Source organism: Ceratotherium simum, chromosome 5, assembly GCF_057802395.1.
Source record: "Ceratotherium simum simum isolate JZ-2026a chromosome 5, ASM5780239v1, whole genome shotgun sequence".
In the NCBI taxonomy this organism is placed as follows: domain Eukaryota; kingdom Metazoa; phylum Chordata; class Mammalia; order Perissodactyla; family Rhinocerotidae; genus Ceratotherium; species Ceratotherium simum.
In genome coordinates this window covers 22,336,893-22,356,247 of record NC_141904.1, presented here as the reverse complement: position 1 = coordinate 22,356,247, position 19,355 = coordinate 22,336,893, and the positions used below count along the sequence as shown (strand labels likewise).

At 35.3% G+C, this 19,355-nt stretch overlaps 1 protein-coding gene across 7 annotated transcripts in view; it reads left to right on the top strand.

Annotated features, from left to right (window-relative positions):
* Window positions 1–19,355, top strand: part of ANKRD28 (ankyrin repeat domain 28) — a 184,874-nt gene that overhangs the window by 50,283 nt on the left and 115,236 nt on the right. The window lies entirely within an intron of this gene.

Genomic DNA, 19,355 nt, shown 5'->3' with positions numbered 1-19,355 from the left:
TATGTTGGAAGCTGAAAGCTTTTATCCGTCTATATTCTGGTAGGAGGGGAGCAAATTATTGGGAAAACATTATTTATTAGGTTGTGTTCTTCAAATTGCAATAATTTCAATCACATGTAAGATTCATATTCTCTTTAGGAATTCTGTATGAATTAACCAATTGTGAATCTTTACCTGAGCTTTCAAGATTATCTACCAAGTTATCACTTACAAAAAATATACATAAGATAACTCTCATTTGTATTACCTGGAGTGGCTCTTGCTGACTAGAATTCCACTGGACATTCTACCCCTCACCCACCTTATTTCTGTTCATTATAAACCATTTTATGACCTCTGGCTCAATAAAGGCTTTAGATAAATCTTGAAATACTTTTATCATAATTCAGTCAAGCATTTGGGTAATGGATAGGCAAGTCAGAAAAAGAAAAAAACGTCAAATGTTAAGATAGTAAGGATAAGATCTGATTGGGAAAATGGTAACAATAGCAGACACCATCAATATCACATAGCCCATTTATTTTTTCTTTCCTGGTAATGTGTGTTGGAGACCATGCAGAGTCACAAATTTAACTACTTTTGCTACATGATCACTGTATAAGTTGTAATTTTCATCTTTTACCACTGGGTGGTGCTTTTGCATTGGTTTCTGCAAACTTTCTAAATGTACATAAGGAACTATTTTAAAATTCAGCATAAAGAACAATGAAATTAAGATAGTGATATAGTTTGTAATATAGATGGGCAAATTAAAACTAGTGAAACATAACCGTCATTTGTGATATAATATGCAATTTAATTATTTTTAAAAGATAAATTCTTTTGTATGAAATGGTTAAGAGCTATGCCTGACTGTGTTTTCTAATCTTCAATCCACCACATTAGAAATATTTTATATGCACTGATTTTTTAGATGGTACTATAATTTAAATGCCATTTAAATAAAACACAGTTTCTTAATTTGTAATGTTAAAAAATATATATAGATAGCTCACGCTTTTAAAATTGTCCTTGATGATTATTTCATCTTTTTCTCCTATCCAGTAGCCATCCAGACTCCTTTCATTGAAGCCTTTTATTTCACAAATATTATATTCAAATTCTTTTATTAGTTACCAAATGACTTTTTGATAGTTATCCTGCTTGAATGAATTGAATACTTAGATCTATAGAATTTACTTGAGATTATAACAAGATTGTGGAGATCGCAATTCAGGGGAATAAAACTCTCATGTAATAAAGCATTCATTTATATTTTAAAAAGCAAAGTAAGTACAGGTTCTAGAACACCAGTGTCTATAAACACCTTTCTTTGAGGCCTTCTTTCTCCAGTCCAGTCTGTCATTTTTTCCTTTCCTTCCTTGAAGGATTATTTATATAAACACAAAGTTCTAAAAACAAGCATCTTAAATTACCCCTTCTTGTAGCCTGCTCTTCACTAGCTATTTGATAGCTTTTGAGGTATGAATTTAGAGATTGTTGTAGCTCAGCAAGTTTAAAGTCTCTACAGCCTTGGTCTGCATTCACTGCCCAACTATTCTAGGTTCTCTGGTGCTGTGGCTTAAATGGCTTTAGCTTTGCAGGTTTGTTTCTTAACAACCTAAGCAGTGCTCAAGTTTTGGTCCTAACTCTTATTACTTATTGGAATGTGAACTTGTGTCATTTAACCCCTCTAGAACTTATTTTTTTTACCTCTAAAGTGGTTATTGAGTTTAGGAAGTCATAACTAAGGAGGAATGTTACTCAGAAAAAAACAAATATGTGAACATAGGAAGGAAAGGACAAATTACCCATAATCCTGCTACTGATCTAACTGATGTACTGTTGTTGCTTTAAAAAAAAATCCTTCTGATCTTCATTATTTAACATAAGTAGAATCATATTGTTTATAGTGTTGTGTTCCACTTAACATTTTTATGAGTACTGTCCCATGTTTTTAAAAATTCTTTAAAAATTTGGTTTCTAAATATCTTTGTTTCGTTCTATGATATATACTATATTTTAAATCATTGTTCATCATTTAGGTTGTTTTTAATGTTTTGTTATCAATGATGCTTCAGTAAAAATTTGAACTATACGCGGGGCACTATACGTAGGGCAAGGAGTAGGTGGTACTTTGGCCAGTCATGAGTCTCTTGTATATCTCTGGACCAAATGCACTCCATAAAGGAAGGGATTCTTGTGAAAGAACCTGTGTCTGCTCTAAGGATGAATAGAGCTGGAGAAAGAAGAGCCAAGAGTTGAGAGACTAGTTAGGAGATGGTTTTGATAACTTAGGTGAGGACTGAAGTAGGTCTGAATTAGGTCATTATGAGGGAAGACAGTTCAGGAAAATTTTAGATAAAATGCCTAGAACTTAGTGACTAACTAGAAGTGGGAGGTGAAGTAAGAGAAGGCTTCTAGATAATTCTTTTTGTATTCTGGGCTACTGTGTATATGATGATGCCATTCCTATTAACCCACCTGGGAGTTTCAGAAGAAGAACACTTTGGGGGAGTAGACTAGAGATGATAAGTTGAAGTTTGATAAGCTGAGTCTGAATAAGGAATATACAAGTAAAATGGCCCAGTGAGCATTTGGAAGTTGTATCTGGAGGTTAGGAATGGAAATAAAGACTTGAAAGTATCACATAGGTGATGGCTGATATTATAGAAATAGATGAGATTGTCCAGGAAGACATTGTAGACTGGGAGGAAGAAAAGTAGGCTGAAAGGAAAGCCAATATTTAAATTTGGCTGGTGGAAGAGAAGCCAAGTGAAAGGGGCCAGAAAAGAAGGTTTAGAAAAATAGGAGAAAATTTTATGGAAGTAGCAAGGAGAGAGTTTAATAAATATCATTGGTATCTAGTATTGTAGAGTAGTTGGGGAAAAAATGAAGATTTTGCAATAGGTTATCTTTGTGACTTTCGAGCAGTTCAATTCAGTGGTGAGTACGGAAGTCAGATTGCATGCAGTAGAGTGAAACAAGTAAGAAATGGAGTGGTACCTTGTTAAGGAGGCAGAGAAGTTTTCTGTAGGCCAGGAGGAAGGAACACAGACAGCAATGAGGGATAAATCGAAGTGATATAAGAAAGATATAAGACTACGAAGTCATTGAGGTTTGGTACCTGGCATGTAAGAAGTCTTTAATAAATGACTACTGAATGAATGAAAGATCAGAGGGAAAAAATTGAAAATACAAGTATGTTTGGAGGTAAATTAGAAGGAAATTGAAAGAATTCATCTTGGTTGTCCTCTTCCTCTCAGAGCTAGAATGATAGATAATGCCTCCCCAGTTTACTTACCTTAAAGCATTGCTGTGAGGAACCAGTGTGAGAATAGATGTGAAAGCATTCTTAAACTAGGAAGTACTGATACAAGTGGAAGGGAGTAATGCTTTTCCTTTCTGGCACCTTAACTTTGAAAGGGACTTCAAATCAGATGATATTGGGTTCTCACCAATCAGAAATCCCATTTGCTTCCTTAACAACTGCCAATTTAACTTCTCTTAGGTCTGAGATGTGTAAGAAGAGCCAGGCTTTGGAGACAGATGGGCCTGAGTTAGAATCCAGCTTTCTCCACTTCTTAGCCACACAATTTCCAGTCTAGACCATATTTTTATCTGTGAAATTGGAATTAAAAACTACTTTGCAGGCATGTTGTTAAAACTGAGTACACGTGAAGTGCCTAGAACCATCACAGGTATTCAAGTTACCTGGGATGTTCATCCCTGCCCCATATGAGCAGCCAGCCTTGTTTCATCTTCAGATAAAATAATGCTATAAAAAGTACTATATCGGGCCGGCCCCATGGCTTAGCAGTTAGGTGAACGCACTCCGCTGCTGGCGGCCCTGGTTCGGATCCCGGGCGCTACTGACGCACTGGCTTCTCTGGCCATGCTGAGGCCGCATGCCACATACAGCAACTAGAAGGATGTTCAGCTATGACATATAACTATCTACTGGACCTTTGGGGGAAACAAATAAATAAATAAAATAAAATTTAAAAAAGTACTATTTATATTGAACCAGATTTTATCTTCCTGCTTGTTATTATTCATTGATCCTGGTTCTTATCTCTAGAACTATGCAATTTGGTATCTCTTCACAATGACAGCACTTCACATATTTTAAAGCTATTGTATTCTCCCTGACTCCTTTTCAGACAAAACACCTTTAGCTTCATTGACACTTAGGAAATGGTTTTAGATCCACCAGCATCTTGGCTACCTCTTTGAATGTCTTCTAGTCTCATTACTCTAGATGTGGTTTGACCTATATCTAGTAGTTAGCCTTACTTTTCCTAGAGGAGAAAAGTGAGATTAGTAGGAAACATTTTTGAGATAAAACTTTCATTTTAGTTGGTCAAAATTAAAGTGTAATTTTACTATTTCGTAAAGTATACTGTTCTCTTTTGTCAATGGCAGTTATAAAATGATGCCTTATTAAGGTAAATTACTGATGACTAATTTTTTTCCCTTTTAAAAATAAATCTCTAGTGCCCTCAAAGTATCATCCAGTGTGTTGTGATTAATTCATAATGGTGGGGAAATTAAACTATTGAAAAAAAATGCTAAGATTTAATTTTTCTATGTAGTACATAGCGTACTGTTGGTTGTCCACTCACTGGCCATTACTCGCCTCCTTCCCTGCAGGCCCCCAGTTTTGTTTGGATGCCTACCTCTATCCTACATGACTTAGAGAAATCTCTAATAGTGTAAGCTACTCATGGTAATCCTACTCTGCCTACTAGTGATTTGTTTAGGAAGGGACATGTGAGCCAAGTTTGGTCACATGTCAGAGAAAGTCAGCTTAGGTAGCTCCTAGGAAAGTCTTCCTTGCACCTAAAATGAGACATAGAAGGAAACTCCCCCTTCTGCTGGACAATATGTGTCTGATATGATGCCTTGAAGTATGGCAGGTGTCTTGTGATTATGAAGGGAATTATCCTAAGGTCCATGATGAGTCTGACAGAAAAGTTGGAAGGAGCCTAGGTGTTCTATGTGATAGCGTTTGAATAACTGAATCAATCACCTTAAAGCCACCTTATTTCATTTCTTGTTGTTAATGATGATAAGTCTCTTTATTGTTTAAGCCAGTTGTGTGTAACATGCTATTTTATTTAATTTTAGGCTAGTCCTAATATTAAGATAGTCTGTTACGTAGAAAAGTAGACACACTTTGTAGAAGGCCCATTAAGATGTAATGATGAGCCTTATAATTATAAGATCACAGAATTATATTGGGGTCACAAGTTTCATAGGTATTCTCACAATACTGAATGTTCTGATTGTGAACAAGACAGACAAAAATTTTCTGTAATACAATAACTTATAGCAGGTTTAACTACGCAGTCAGTCAAGAATGAGCCAGTTATCAATTCTGATAGGAGCCCCTTCTTTCCATTTAAGAAGTTAAAAATTGACTACATCTAAAAAAATTGACGTTGTTTTACTCTGTAGTACAATTAAGTATAATCATGGCTTTTTACAGGTTTATCAAGGGTATGAAAATTGATTTATGCAAAAAGAATTCCATGCCTGAAACACATTAGAAACACCCTTTCCTTCTTTCAACAATAGAAGCTGCTATATAGCACTCTAATAAAGGGAACTAAAGAATATGAAAAATGTTCTAAACTGTCTGAGTCATCACTTGGATTTTAAAATAGTTACGTTCAGTATTTTTGTCTCCACCCTTCTACGGTTTAGAACGTTGTGAGTCATTTTCTTTAGTATTTCCCAAATGATAGCTACTTTGAAATGGAAGTGGCATATGCAGTCCCAGTTTGTGTGTGAAGTAACTAGTGTACACTTCAGCTACTGTTCTTACTGTACTTGTGGGAATTCCTTGGACGTCTCATGTAATTATTGCTTATAAAGGTAAACATTGGGTAACCATAGCAACTTATTTTTAAATTGAACATTTTCTCCCTTCAGCTTTTAAAGTGCAGTAACTTGATACTATGTCTACCTCCATGTTACCGTAACATTGTAGAAACTAGAATGAATTGCAGATAACTTTTCTTCAGTCTTTTTTAAAGAAAGGCAGGAATTCAGCCTGAATAAAACAAAAATTTTACACTCTACTAATTTGTAATATTGGGCCTAAGTTGTCTTTGATACAGTTGCTGAAAGAGTATTAATTATGCAAATAATAATGTAATTACATTTCAGAGCATGTGTTTATTCTGAGCCTGGTAGGACATAAATCATATGCCAGAGGTGCTGCTAGTTAACATAAATCCCAGCCAAAAATTATACTAATAAGAGACAGATCAAATAGGATATTTGAAAGTAACACAGCTTAAAAAACTGATTCAGTCAAGCCTTCAATCCAGTCTGAGTGATGAATACTTTTTCTTAAATTTCAAACTACTTCTTGAGATAATCAAATTATGAAGAAAATAATCTAACTTTTTAAAATATTTCTTAAATACAGTACTACATACTTGACAACAAAGTAGGTTTTTTCCCTTTCTCCCTTAGTTTTGGCATATTGGCTGTATTCTAGAAAACTACTTGTATAGTAGTTTACATATATTTGGCTTGTTAAAATTTTTTCCTTGCATACTTTTCAAAGGAAATAATTATTTCTCTCAAGACTCAAGTCTGGAAACAGTCATTTAAATATTGATTTAGGCCTTAAGTTCTAAAATCTAAGTCTTAAATCTATACTCTTCCCAGAAGCCCATTCTGTCTCCTGTCTTAACTGAAACTAAATGTTTTTATAAGTACATGCTTCTCCAGAGGTCTTCTCAAGTGTTAACTGTTCCTTTGCTCAAAGCCAGTTATCTTAGGAATGTGTGTGTGTGTGTGCACGTGTTGGGAGGGGGAAGGAAAATAGAGTCATCATTCTTCTAGTCTTCCATTATAGCTATTAAAATGTCATTAGTTTACCTACCTATAAAACCCTTCCTTCTTTTGAGGCACATGCCATCTGGCTAGGTGACCCTTCTATTTCGTGTTGCTGTTGTCTGTCAGATCTCACTCCCAGCTTCTACGTCTGGATCATAGTTGTCTCAGTCATCTAAGTGATTTCATTTGTTTATAGATGACGTTTTGAACATCGTACCTCACAATTTAACACCTTCCACACCAGGTGATCCTCTCCACTTGGCTCTAACCACATATTCCAGTGACCACATTCCACAGCTTGTCTCCTATACTGAAATACCTTCAGTTCTGTATTTTTGTTATTATCCGGCTTAGACCTCACAACCCGATACTTTGAATTGCTAAACACTCGCTCCTACCCCTTTTCAACTTTATCCTTTCTCTCCCACTTTTTAACTTAACCGACATCAACCCTTCCCTCCTGTTTCAGAGGACAAAGATCCTCTCTTCATAACTTAAGATAATTTTTCCACATCCATTCTAGAGTCGTCGCCCACCCCCGCTTTTTCTACATCTGTGTGATCTTCCTTCACCAATTATTTATTTTTTTTAGTTATTCCCTTTTCCTATGTCTTTTCTTATTTTTTTGACGATATGAAGTCTTCCAATCCATGAACACAGGATCTCTTTCTATATGTCGTTTTTTATTTCTTTCATCTATGTTTTGTAATTTTCAGTTTACAAATCTTTAACTCCTTAGTTAGGTTTATTCCTAAGTATTTTATTGTTTCTCATGCTGTTGTAAATGAAATTGTTTTCTTAATTTCCTTCTCCGATAGTTCATTCTTAGTGTATAGGAACACAACTGATTTTTGTGCATTTTGATTCCTGCACCTTTACTGAGTTCGTTAATTAGTTCTAATAGTTTTTTTTTGTGGAGTCTTAAGGATTTTCTACATAAGATCATGTCATCTGCAAACAGAAATAGTTTCACTTCTTCCTTTCTGATTTGGATGCCATTTATTACTTTTTCTTGCCTAATTGATCTGGCTAAGAATCCCAGTACTATGTTAAATGGAAGTAGTGAGAATGAGCATCCTTGCCGTGTTCCTCATCTTCTAAGAAGGAGTTTTAAGTCTTGCACCATTGAATTTGTGGGCTTTTCATATATAGCCTGTATTATGTTAAGGTAGTTTCTTTCTATTCCTAGTTTGTTTTGAATTTTTATCATGAAAGGGTGTTGAATTTTGTCAGATGTTTTTTCTGTATCTATTGAGATGATCATGTGATTTTTTTTTTTTATTTTTATCCTTCATTCTGTTAATGTTGTGTGTTACATTAATTGATTTTTGTAAGATGAACCTTGATTGCATGCTAGGGATAAGTTTCACTTGGTCATGGTGTGTGATCTTTTTAATGTGCTGTTGAATTTTGTTTGCTAGTATTTTGTTGAGGATTTTTGCATCTGTGTTTGTAGGAATGTTGACCTGTACTTTTCTTTTCTTGTAATGTCTTTATCTGGCTTTAGTATCAGGGTAATGGTGACCTCATAAAATGAGTTTGGAAGTGTTCCTTCCTCTTCAATTTTTTGGAAGAGTTTAATTAAGATTGACATTAATTCTTTAAATGTTTGGTAGAATTCACCAGTAAAGCTATCTGGTCCTGAGCTTTTCTTTGGAGGTTTTTGATTACTGATTCAGCTTCCTTCCTAGTTATAGGTCTGCTCAGATTTTCTATTCATGATTCAGTCTTGGTAGGTTTTATGTTTCTAGGAATTTATCCATTTATTCTAGGTTGCCCAACTTATTGGCATGTAATTGTTTATAGTAGTTTCTTAGGATCCTTTTTTTCCCCATGGCATCAGTTGTGATGTCTCTTCTTGCATTTCTCAGTTTATTTATTTGAGTTCTCTTTTTTTCTTAGTATAGCTAAAGGTTTGTCAATTTTATCTTTTCAAAAAATCTACTCTTAGTTTTGCTGATTTTTTTTTTTCCTATTATTCTGTTCTCTATTTTGTTTATTTCTACTCTAATCTATATTATTTCCTTCTCTCTGCTAACTTTGGGCTTAGTTTGTTCTTTTTCTTGTTTGCTTGTACCTTGAGGTAACCTAACCTCAAGTTAGGTTGAGATCTTTTTTTTTTTTAATGTAGGTGTTTATCACTGTAAACTTCCCTCTTAGTACTGCTTTTGCTATATCCCGTAAGTTTTGGTATGTTGTATTTTCATTTTATTTGTCTCAGGATATTTTCTAATTTCCGTTTTGATTTCTTCTTTGACCCATTGGTTGTTCAAGAGTATATTGTTTAATTTTCACATATTTATTAATTTTTCAGTATTTCTTCTGTGGATTACTAATTTCATTCCTTTGTGGTCAGAAGAGACATTTGGTATATTTCAATCTTCTTAAAATGGTTAAAATTTGTATTACAACCTCAGATGTCATCTATCCTGGAGAATGTTCTGCGTGTGCTTGAGGAGAGTGTATATTCTGCTGCTGTTGGGTAGAATTTTCTGTATATGTGTGTTAGGTCCATTTAGTCTATAGTGTGTTCAAGCCCACTGTTTCCTTGTTGATTTTCTGTCTGGATGTTCTATCCTTTGTTGAAAGTGGGATATTGAAGTCAGCTACCATTATTTTATTGCTGTCTGTTTCTCCCTTCAGTTGTGTCAATGTTTGCTTTATATATTTAGGTGCTCTGATGTTGGGTGCATATATATATTTATAATTGTTATATCTTCCTGGTGAATTGACCCTTTTGTCATTGTATAATGTTCTTCTCTGTGTCTTGTGACAGTTTTTGACTTAAAGTACTTTGTCTGTTATAAGTTTAGCCACCTCTGCTTTCTTTTCATTACTGTTTGCATGGAATATCTTTTTCTGTTGCTTCACTTTCAGCCTATGTGGGTCCTTAAATCTAAAGTGAGCCTCTTATAGAGAGCATATAGTTGGATCTTGTTTTTTTTAATCTACTCAGCCACTCTGTCTTTTGATTGGCTAGTTTAATCCATTTACATTTCAAGTAATTATTGATAGGGAGGGAGTTACTGTTGCCATTTTGTTTATTGTTTTCTATCTTATAATTCTTTTGTCTCTCTTTTCCTGTCATACTCTTTTTTTTTTTCATTGATTTTTGTGTATTGATATGCTTTGATATCTTTTTCTTTTGTGTTTCTTCTATTGGTATTTTCTTCTTGCTGATTATATGACACTGTGCTAGGGGTAGAGATTATAGTGAGAGGGGGTCTCAAGTTTTACCATGGACTTCAGTGTGACTGGTTTTGCACTCTCCCAGGATATAGAAGCCTCTCAGCTAGTTTCTGGATTTCTTACAAAGGGAATTGGTCCATGTGTTGTTGATGGATCATTTTGTCCATGGGCTTCCTATTCCACCATCCTGCTGAGATCACTCTCCCTATATCTTTCCTTTTTGAAAATCAAGTTCTTTAGCCTTCAACGTGTTTATCTTCATCTTTGTCTTTTTTGCTTAATCCTTTTTGAGTTAAATATTGCCCAATTTATTCTTCTTCACAGCCAGACTTATTGAAAAAACCTAATCAACACCACCACTTTTGGTACTTCCCTTTCACGAATCAACCTACTCTTATTAGAAAAGGGACATAAAATCATGAAGTGTTAGAACTGAAAACAGCTATCAAAATCATTTGATCAGTTTCATTTTCTTCAGCAGTAAAATGAAGGTACCTAAAGAAATGAATGTGCTGACAGATAGCTAACTGACTTTTGTTAACTTCAACTTATGAAATCTATATGGAATCCTAACATATAGAAAGAGGCCTCTGAATAATGAAGAAAATGGCACCTATGAAGTTCATATACTTTGTGTTATAAGGAAATATGTTGTTGCCCTCAAGCCAGGGTTAATATTGTGATAAAATTAGAAAAGCATGTATGTCTTTTGAGGGAAGAGCCAAAGAGAAAAGAGAGAGAACTAATGAACTGTTCAAGTTACGACAGAAATATTTAGGAAAAGTCGGCTAAGGCCTCTAGGTCCTAATGTGGCTTTTTTACTATAGAACAGACTAACAATGTATATTTGTATAATTGAGTCAGAGCCACCATAAAAATTTAAACTATGTTCTTTTCCTTAAGACAGTAATGTAGATATTTTAGGTTTCTGTGTAGAACCGTTAAACTGTTAAAAAGTTAGTCCTTATAAGTCTAAGTCAATGTTGTGCAATATGATAGTCACTTCCCAAATGTGGCTGGCTAATGTAACTGAGAAACTGAATTCTTAATTGAGTTTAATTTTAATTTAAATAAAAAGCACCTGACTTTGTTATTGGAAAACTTTTAAGTATATTTGGAACAACAGCACGTATGTTTACATCCTCAACTGTAAATTTTATGAAATCTAATATAAATCTGTTATTTCCAAGGAAAATTTAATCTTTGCATTGAGATATGTTCTAAGTATGAAATACACAACAAATTTTAAAGATTTAATGAATGTAAAATATCTGATAACTTTATATTGATTACAGGCTCAAATAATATTTTGGATATATTCCATCATATAAAATATTGTTATAATTAATTTTTCCTATTTCACCATTTTAAAATGTGTTTACTAGAGAATTTAAAATTACATATGTGACTCAGTTTATGTTTCTATAAGATAGCACTTGTCTACCCTTTGGGTAGCAAAACTATTGTTCTTTCATTGTAAATAGTTTTAGTGTTAAATAGATATAGTGTTTCAACCATTTTCTCAGAAATGTGATCATCAACAGTAGGTTTTGATGTTAAATGTTCTAACTAAGTAGACCATCAATTTCATTGAGAAAGTACCCTTCCAGTAAATTAAAAGAGGAAAAAGTAGCAACAATGAAGTTTATGGATAGCTTTATAAAAGTCATTGTTTTTTTTAGAGAATGGACAATTGGAAGATATCTTCATATATCAGTTACAATTAATAAATTCATATGCTGCACTCTTACTAGTAAGTGAATTAGAGGCAGGTATAATGTGTACCTCTTCTCTAGGTCTTCTATATATACTGCGTTTTACTGTCTTTCGTATTCTTACCCTCATACTGGTTAGTTTTTCTTGTTATGATATAGTACCTTATTTAGTCTACATAAGTTCTTTTTTCCCCCAGCTTTATTGTGGTCATAATTGACAAGTAAAAATTGTATATATTTAAGGTGTACAACGTGATGATTTGATGTATATATACATTATGAAACCTTGCAGGACATTTGGTCCTGTCCAGAACATCCATGAGCGTATTTAGTCCATGCCAAATGGTTTTGGACAGGGTCAAATATCAAAGACCTTTTGGCATAGACCAAATGTCTCCGTGGACGTTTTGGATAGGACCAGAGATGACAAGATATCAAGGACCTTTTGGCATGGACCAAATGTCTGATGGATGTTTTAGACAGGACCAAATGTCAAGGACCTTTTGGAGTGGACCAAATGTCTTATGGATGTTTTGGACAGGACCAAATGTCCGCTAATCATTGTGAAATGGTTACTACAATCAAGCTAATGTGTGTTAATTAACACATCTATCACTTCACATAGTGACCTCTTTTTTTGTGGTAAGAACGCAAGATCTACTCTCAGCAGAGTTCAAGTGCAAAGTGCCGTATTGTTAACCATAGTCACCATGCTGTATGTTAGACCCCCAGAACTTATTCATCTTAAAACTAAAAGTTTGTACCCTTTCACCAACATCTCCCCGTTTCCCTCACCCCCAAAGCCCTGGTAATCACCATTGTACTCTCTGCTTCTATGAGTTTGACTTTTTTAGATTCCACATTCAAGTGGAATCATACAGTATTTGTCTTTCTGTGTCTGGTTTATTTCACTTAGTGTAATGCCCTCCAGATTCATCTATGTTATGGGAAATGGCAGGATTTGCTTCATTTTTATGGCTGAAAAATATTCTGTCGTCTATACATATACCACATTTTCCTTATGCGTTCATCTGTCAGTAGACAGGTTGTGTCTGTATCTTGGCTTTGTGAATAATGTTGCAAAGAACACAGGAGTGCAGACATCTCTTTAAGATGCTGATTTCATTTCCTTTGGATATATATCCAGAAGTGAGATTGCAGGTTCTTATGGTAGTTTTATATTTAATTTTTTGGGGAACCTCGATACCGTTTTCCGTGGTGGCTGTACCAATTTATATTCCCACCAACAGTGTACAAGGGTTCTCTTTTTTTCCACATCCTTGTCAATGCTTATCTCATCTTTTTGATACCAGCCATCCTGACAGGTGTGTGGTGAAATCTCATTGTGGTTTTGCTTTGCATTTCCCTAATGATTAGTGATGTTGAGCACCTTTTCATGTACCTGTTGGCTGTTTGTATTCTTCTTTAGAAAAATATCTATTTAGGTCATTTGCCCATTTTTAAAATCAGGTTACTTGCTTTTTTTGCTATTGAGTTGTATGAGTTCCTTATGTATTTTGGATATTAACCCCTTATCAGATAATATGGGTTGCAAATATTTTCTCCCATTCCATAGTTTGTCTTTTCATTTTGTTGATGGTTTCTTTTGCTGGGCAGAAGCTTTTTAGTTTGTTGTAGTCCCACTTTTTTTTTTAATTCTTTTTTTGCTGAGGAAGCTTGGCCCTGAGCTAACATATGTTGCCAATCTTCCTCTTTTTGCTTGAGGAAGATTGTCCCAGAGCTGACATCTGTGCCGGTCTTCCTCTATTTTGTATGTGGGACGCTGCCACAACATGGCTTGATGAGCACTGTGTAGGTCCGTGCCCAGGATCCGAACCCACAAACCCTGGGCTGCCGAAGCAGAACGTGCAAACTTAACCACTATGCCACTCGGGTGGCCCCCACTTTTTAATATTTGCTTTTGTTGCCTGTGCTTTTGGTGTCATATCCAAAAAATCATTAGTTGCGTAAGGTCTTTGAAGGTGGAGATGATACGTGACATTTTGTAATCTCGTATAGTAGAGTGGAAATAATATTAAATATTTGTTCAGTCAGTTCTATTGTAATTTTGGTGAACGTTTTAAAAATAAGGTATTCTTGCCAGAAGGCTTTTAGGTTATTTCAATGTACTGAACTTTGAATAAGATTGAATGAGAGCCAGCCCTGATGGCCTGGTGGTCAAAGTTCAGCACTCTCCACTTCCGCGCCCCGGGTTTGGTTCCCAGTTGCGGAACCACACCACTCTTCTGTTAGTAGCCATGCTGTGGCAGCGGCTCACATGGAAAAACTAGAAGGACTTACAACTAGAATATACAACTATATACTAGGGCTTTGGGGAGGGGAAAAAAAAAAAGAGGAAGATTGGCAACAGGTGTTAACTTGGTGAATCTTTCCCAGCCCCCCCCAAAAAAAAAAGCTTGAGCCAAATCTCACCATCCTTTTGGAACTTTTTTATACCCACCTGGAATTAGACAGTTTCAGGATTGTTAACACCTCGTTTTCAAATCATGAGGATAGATGCTAAGGTACAGACTTGGGATTAAGATTTGAAACCAATTTAGAGCTTGAAGGGACCTTAGATATGATATAACAAATCATATTCCTCATTTTATAAATTTGGAAACTGAAGAAGGCCCAAATTGCTTAAACTCTAGTAAGCACTAGTTGCTTAAGTCAAAAAACTGGGAGTTGTTTGTGATTACCACCTTCCTCACCCCTACATCCAGTCTTTTTGCGTGTATGTCCTATAAATCCTATTTCTAAAATATATATCAGTCTCTCCATTTACATGCCCAGCATCCTAGCTCAAATTACCCACTCTTTTGGATGACTGCAGTCGTTTCCTAACTAGTCCTTTGGCTTCCATCTTCTACTCCTTCAATCCATTCTCCACACCGAAGCCACATAATCTTTTTAAAGAAAATCACATTGACTACATTGTTTAGAAATATTTAATGATTTTTCAATCATTAATAAAAAATACAAACTTTATAACTTGGCTTACAAGGCCCTACATAATCTGTTTACCTATTTATCCAACTACATCTGCCATTGTCCCTCATGATTGCTCGCTCCAGCCACATGGACCTTCCTTTAGTTCCTTCCCATCCCCAACTTTTTCCTTGTATTGTTTAACACAGTTATATAATGTTTGTTTGTGTGCAGACTCCATTAGAACAAGGATTGACTGTTTATATATAATTTTTTTCCTTAGCCTAGTGGAAAGCCTGGCACATAGTAGATGATGAATAAATACAGATGAATGGGTGAGTCATTGACTGACTGGATGTTACTGAGCCTTTGTTTCTCATGTATAAATTGGATAATAGTAAGCAGCCATGGTGATTGAGGATTCAGTGAGAATATTTTTGATAAATGTTTGTTTGCTTCTCCCTCTGCTGATTTTCCTTTCCTTACCCAGGATAATATAGTGGATTGTTCTTCGAGCTGTTTTCTGGTCAGTTATTGTTTCTGTTACAGTTTGTTGCAGCTAGTGTTTGTAATTCATTTTATTTATTGAAAATTTAAGTATCTATACTGTACTAGGGTATGGGTGGTGGAAGAACAGGGCTGGAAGGATATATGCCCACTGCTTGATAATTAAAGAAAGAGTAAGATTATCACTTGGAGTTAGGTTCAGCTCCCAGTAAAAGAAACTCAAAATCACAGTGACTTAAACAAGGCAGAACTTCTTATTTCTCTCTAACGTAAAAGTTGAGAAGTAGGCAGCCTGGTGCTTTTATGGCAGTTCTGTCCTTCAAAGTCCTCAGGGACCCAGATCCCTTCTAGTCTACCGTTCCACTACTCTAGACTCTGGTCATTGTTTGGTTTAAGATGGTGGCCAGTCATCCATGTTCCAGGAAGCAGGATGGATATACCATTTGTCCTTTTATGAAGTATTCTGAAAGCCCCATAACACCTCTACTTAACATGCTGGTAAGACCTTTGTCATGTGGCTCCTTGCTTTAAGGGAGGCTGAGAAGGTAGTCTTTGTTCCGTGAGGCTCTGTACTTACTCAAAAACTGAATGTTTTAGTTGAGTGGAAGATGGGAAGTATGGATATAGAAGGTCTTTGCAAAGAACACATCAGATTAATATGTAATATTAATGTGTTAACAATATGCAGTCTATAATAATGCTAATAATGGAAGGGTTCACAATTTATTTATTGTCATTGTAGCATGCCAGTGGGGTCAAACCACTTGAGATCTTCAGATAACGTTAGTTCTCAGCCATTTTGGAAGTATGATTGGGTAAACATTTAAAAAATGGCCTAGTTCATAAATACATTACATACAGAGAATTAAATCTGATCTGTTGTAAGGATTTTGAATTCATCATTTTTTTAAATAAATAGTGACATTTTTGCAGTGGCTGTACTAATCAGAAGGAACTCTGACCAGTAGCCTAGAGAGCAGCTATTTCTTGATTTTCTTTTTTTCCCCTCGCCTTCCACCTCATTTTCTCTTAAATCTGTTCATGAGACTTTTTCTAAAGTCTCAGGGACAGATGAGGCATAGCTCAAGATGATTGTTCGGGATTCTTGAACTACGAGAAAGATTTCTGAAATGTGATTTGAACTCACTTCCGTACCATCTTTCACCACAAGCTTTTTATTGGTTAGTACTCAGACTACCTTGGCACAGAGTAGCCACTTAATAAAACCCTGAGTAAAATATTTTATTCTATGATAATCAATATGGAGTTCACAGATTTGTAAGAGATAAGATGAGCTTTGGGTTGAATTTCTATGCAGAAAGGAAAAATTATTTGTGTCAAAAAAAGAAATTCTGGTCTAACGAAATTAGTAACCTAAAAATAATCTTTCAGGACGTTTAATTTTTTTATCAGTAAAATGCATGTTTAAACCAGCTTTACCATTATGTGATTCTGTGAAGAGTAGGAGTAAGCTTTTGATAGGATACATTTTAGCATAAAGAATGGAAAGATTATGAAGTTGTCAGGGTTGAAACTGTTGGCTTATTAAAAATTTAATCAGGGCCGGCCCCGTGGCTTAGCAGTGCTCGCGCTCTGCTGCTGGCGGCCCGGGGTTCGGATCCCGGGCGTGCACCGACGCACCGCTTCTCCGGCCATGCTGAGGTCGCGTCCCACGTACAGCAACTAGAAGGATGTGCAGCTATGACATACAACTATCTACTGGGGCTTTGGGAGAAAATAAATAAATAAATAAATAAAATTATTTTAAAAAATGGTGTAAAAAATGTAATCTAATTTGGCCTAAAATTTAAGTGCCTCAAGGAAAACCCACATCCCCTTGCCATTGGTCAACTGAAAGAAAAAAAAATGTTGAACTTAAGTTTACACAATCTTTGTCAATAGTTTTTCATCATATGTACTGTCTCCATTCCTGATTTCTTAAATACTTGTTTACCTGTCTCCTTTTCCTTTAAGATGTGAGTTCCTTGATGTTAGGGGACTGTCTTATTCAGTAGAAGATATAAAACAGTGCTATATGGTGCTGTTAACTTAAATAATAAAAAATATCGGGCCAGCCTCGTGGTGTAGTGGTTAAGTTCAGCGCGCTCCGCTTTGGCAGCCTGGGTTCGAGGGTTAGGATCCCGGGTGTGGACCTACAATATGTCAGCCATGCTGTGGAGGTGACCCACATACAGAATTGAGGAAGATTGGCACAGATGTTAGCTCAGGGCGAATTTTCCTCAGGAAAAAAAAAAAAATTGAAGTATTTATCTCTTTGTATCTTTGATTATATAGTATATCGTGGGCCAGTACTTGTTACCCTTTCTCTTTCCCTAGACTGTAAAATACAGTGAATGTGGAAGAATGGAACCTGTAGACCTACTTCTCACCTAAGTTTACTGCTCCCTCCCCCTAATAATACTTAGTAAACTCTTGTCTGGTTACTGGAGTGTAAGACAAATTTCTAGCAGTCTCTCAAGAGACCTGAAAAGGGTAGAGACTTAGCAACTGAATGGGATCTCCAGTCTGAATCACCTCACCCGTAGGGAGGATGTTGTCAAGCTCTGTCTTTACTCACTGGCTTCACAAGGGATATCATTCAACTATCCTAAATATCCATAATAATATTATTATTTTATTTTAAACTTTATTTAAACTATGAGTAACACTATAAAGTAGTTAATGTCACTTTAATAGATGTTGAAATGATTTACAGAGAGGTTAAGTAACTTGCTGAAGGGCACACAGTTATGTTTGTTAGTGGGAAGCTGGATTTAGAGTACCAGCAGTTTGGCTACAAAGCCTACATTCTCACTCACTGTGCTATTACAGTATTTCTCCTAGGTAAAAAATCTCTGGAGATTATTATTCTTATAAAAGTGTGAAGAAATTTAAACTCAGAGGTTTTAAGTAGCTTGCCTGAGGACCCAGCTAATAAATAATGGAATCAGAATGTGAACTTCAGGTAGGCTGACTCCTGAGCCCTTAGTTTTAGCTGTCATCCTATATTATTGTTTTATATCCTGTTAACTTCTGCATTTAAGTTGTTCACCTGCTGGAGGTACAAAACTCATTCAGTTACACTTTAATGCCTCCTCTGCTTTCTGATTAAAGTGTGTGTATTAATCCCCCCCATTGTCCTTTATAATTTTGCCATTCTATTCCAGAGTCTTGTGACATAATAGAGTTTATTTCAATGAAATGATTTACAGGTGGAAGAAAGTAGAAGGAAACAATACATATATAACACAGGTTGCTGCCTTCAAGGAGTTTGCTTTCTGGTTGGGAAAGACCTGAGTATGGAAGTTGACCTAGAACAATAAACAGGATGTACCTGCTTACATCTGAGTAGCTGAACTTATACACTGGATACTTTGGAACAAGTTAAAATTGTCTATGTAAAAAGAGATTTCGTTTTGGGGGGGGGAACCCTGAAGATAGAATATAGGATGTTGTTATTATAGTGGTTTCATTTTCAGATATCAAGATGATATTTTTGATTTAGCCGTGTGGAGATAGTTAACATCATTTTTGTATGTCGCAGTATTTGCATGCCTTTAATTTGGCTTAAAACCATTTTATATATTTTAAAATACAACTATGTGAATTGTGAGCATATTTTAATATCTTGGTACAGTTACGTTAGGGTTACAGGTTTTTTTGATATTTAATAGTTTTTGTTCTTAAATTCTGGCATTCTTAAATTATCTCTATCATGCTAGGTTTTTTTTTTTGTCTTGATAAGTAAACTGGCTTAAACGAGTGAGGTAACACTAGTGCTGAAATACCCATTTAAAAATAACTTGTTTGGGAATATTATCCCAATAAATAGTATATTCCTTTGTTACCTAAACTTTTCACAACTGTTATAGGTTACCTGTCTTTTAAGATCACTTTTACAGTCTAGTAGTATGGGTTGCCAAGATCTTGAGACTGTGTGTGTGTGTGTGTGTGTGTGTGTGTGTGTGTACGTACTCATTGGAAGCAGAATAGATTAGAAAGAGCGTATGTTTGGAATTAGGTACAATTTTATTAATTTACATGATTTTGGATAAGATAATTTGAGTCTGTTTTTTCCTCTATAATAGGGGAATGTAGCAAGGTTATTGTATTAAATGAGAATGTATACCACCTAGCACATCATAAATGTTCAGAAATAACTATTATGTGTATTAATAA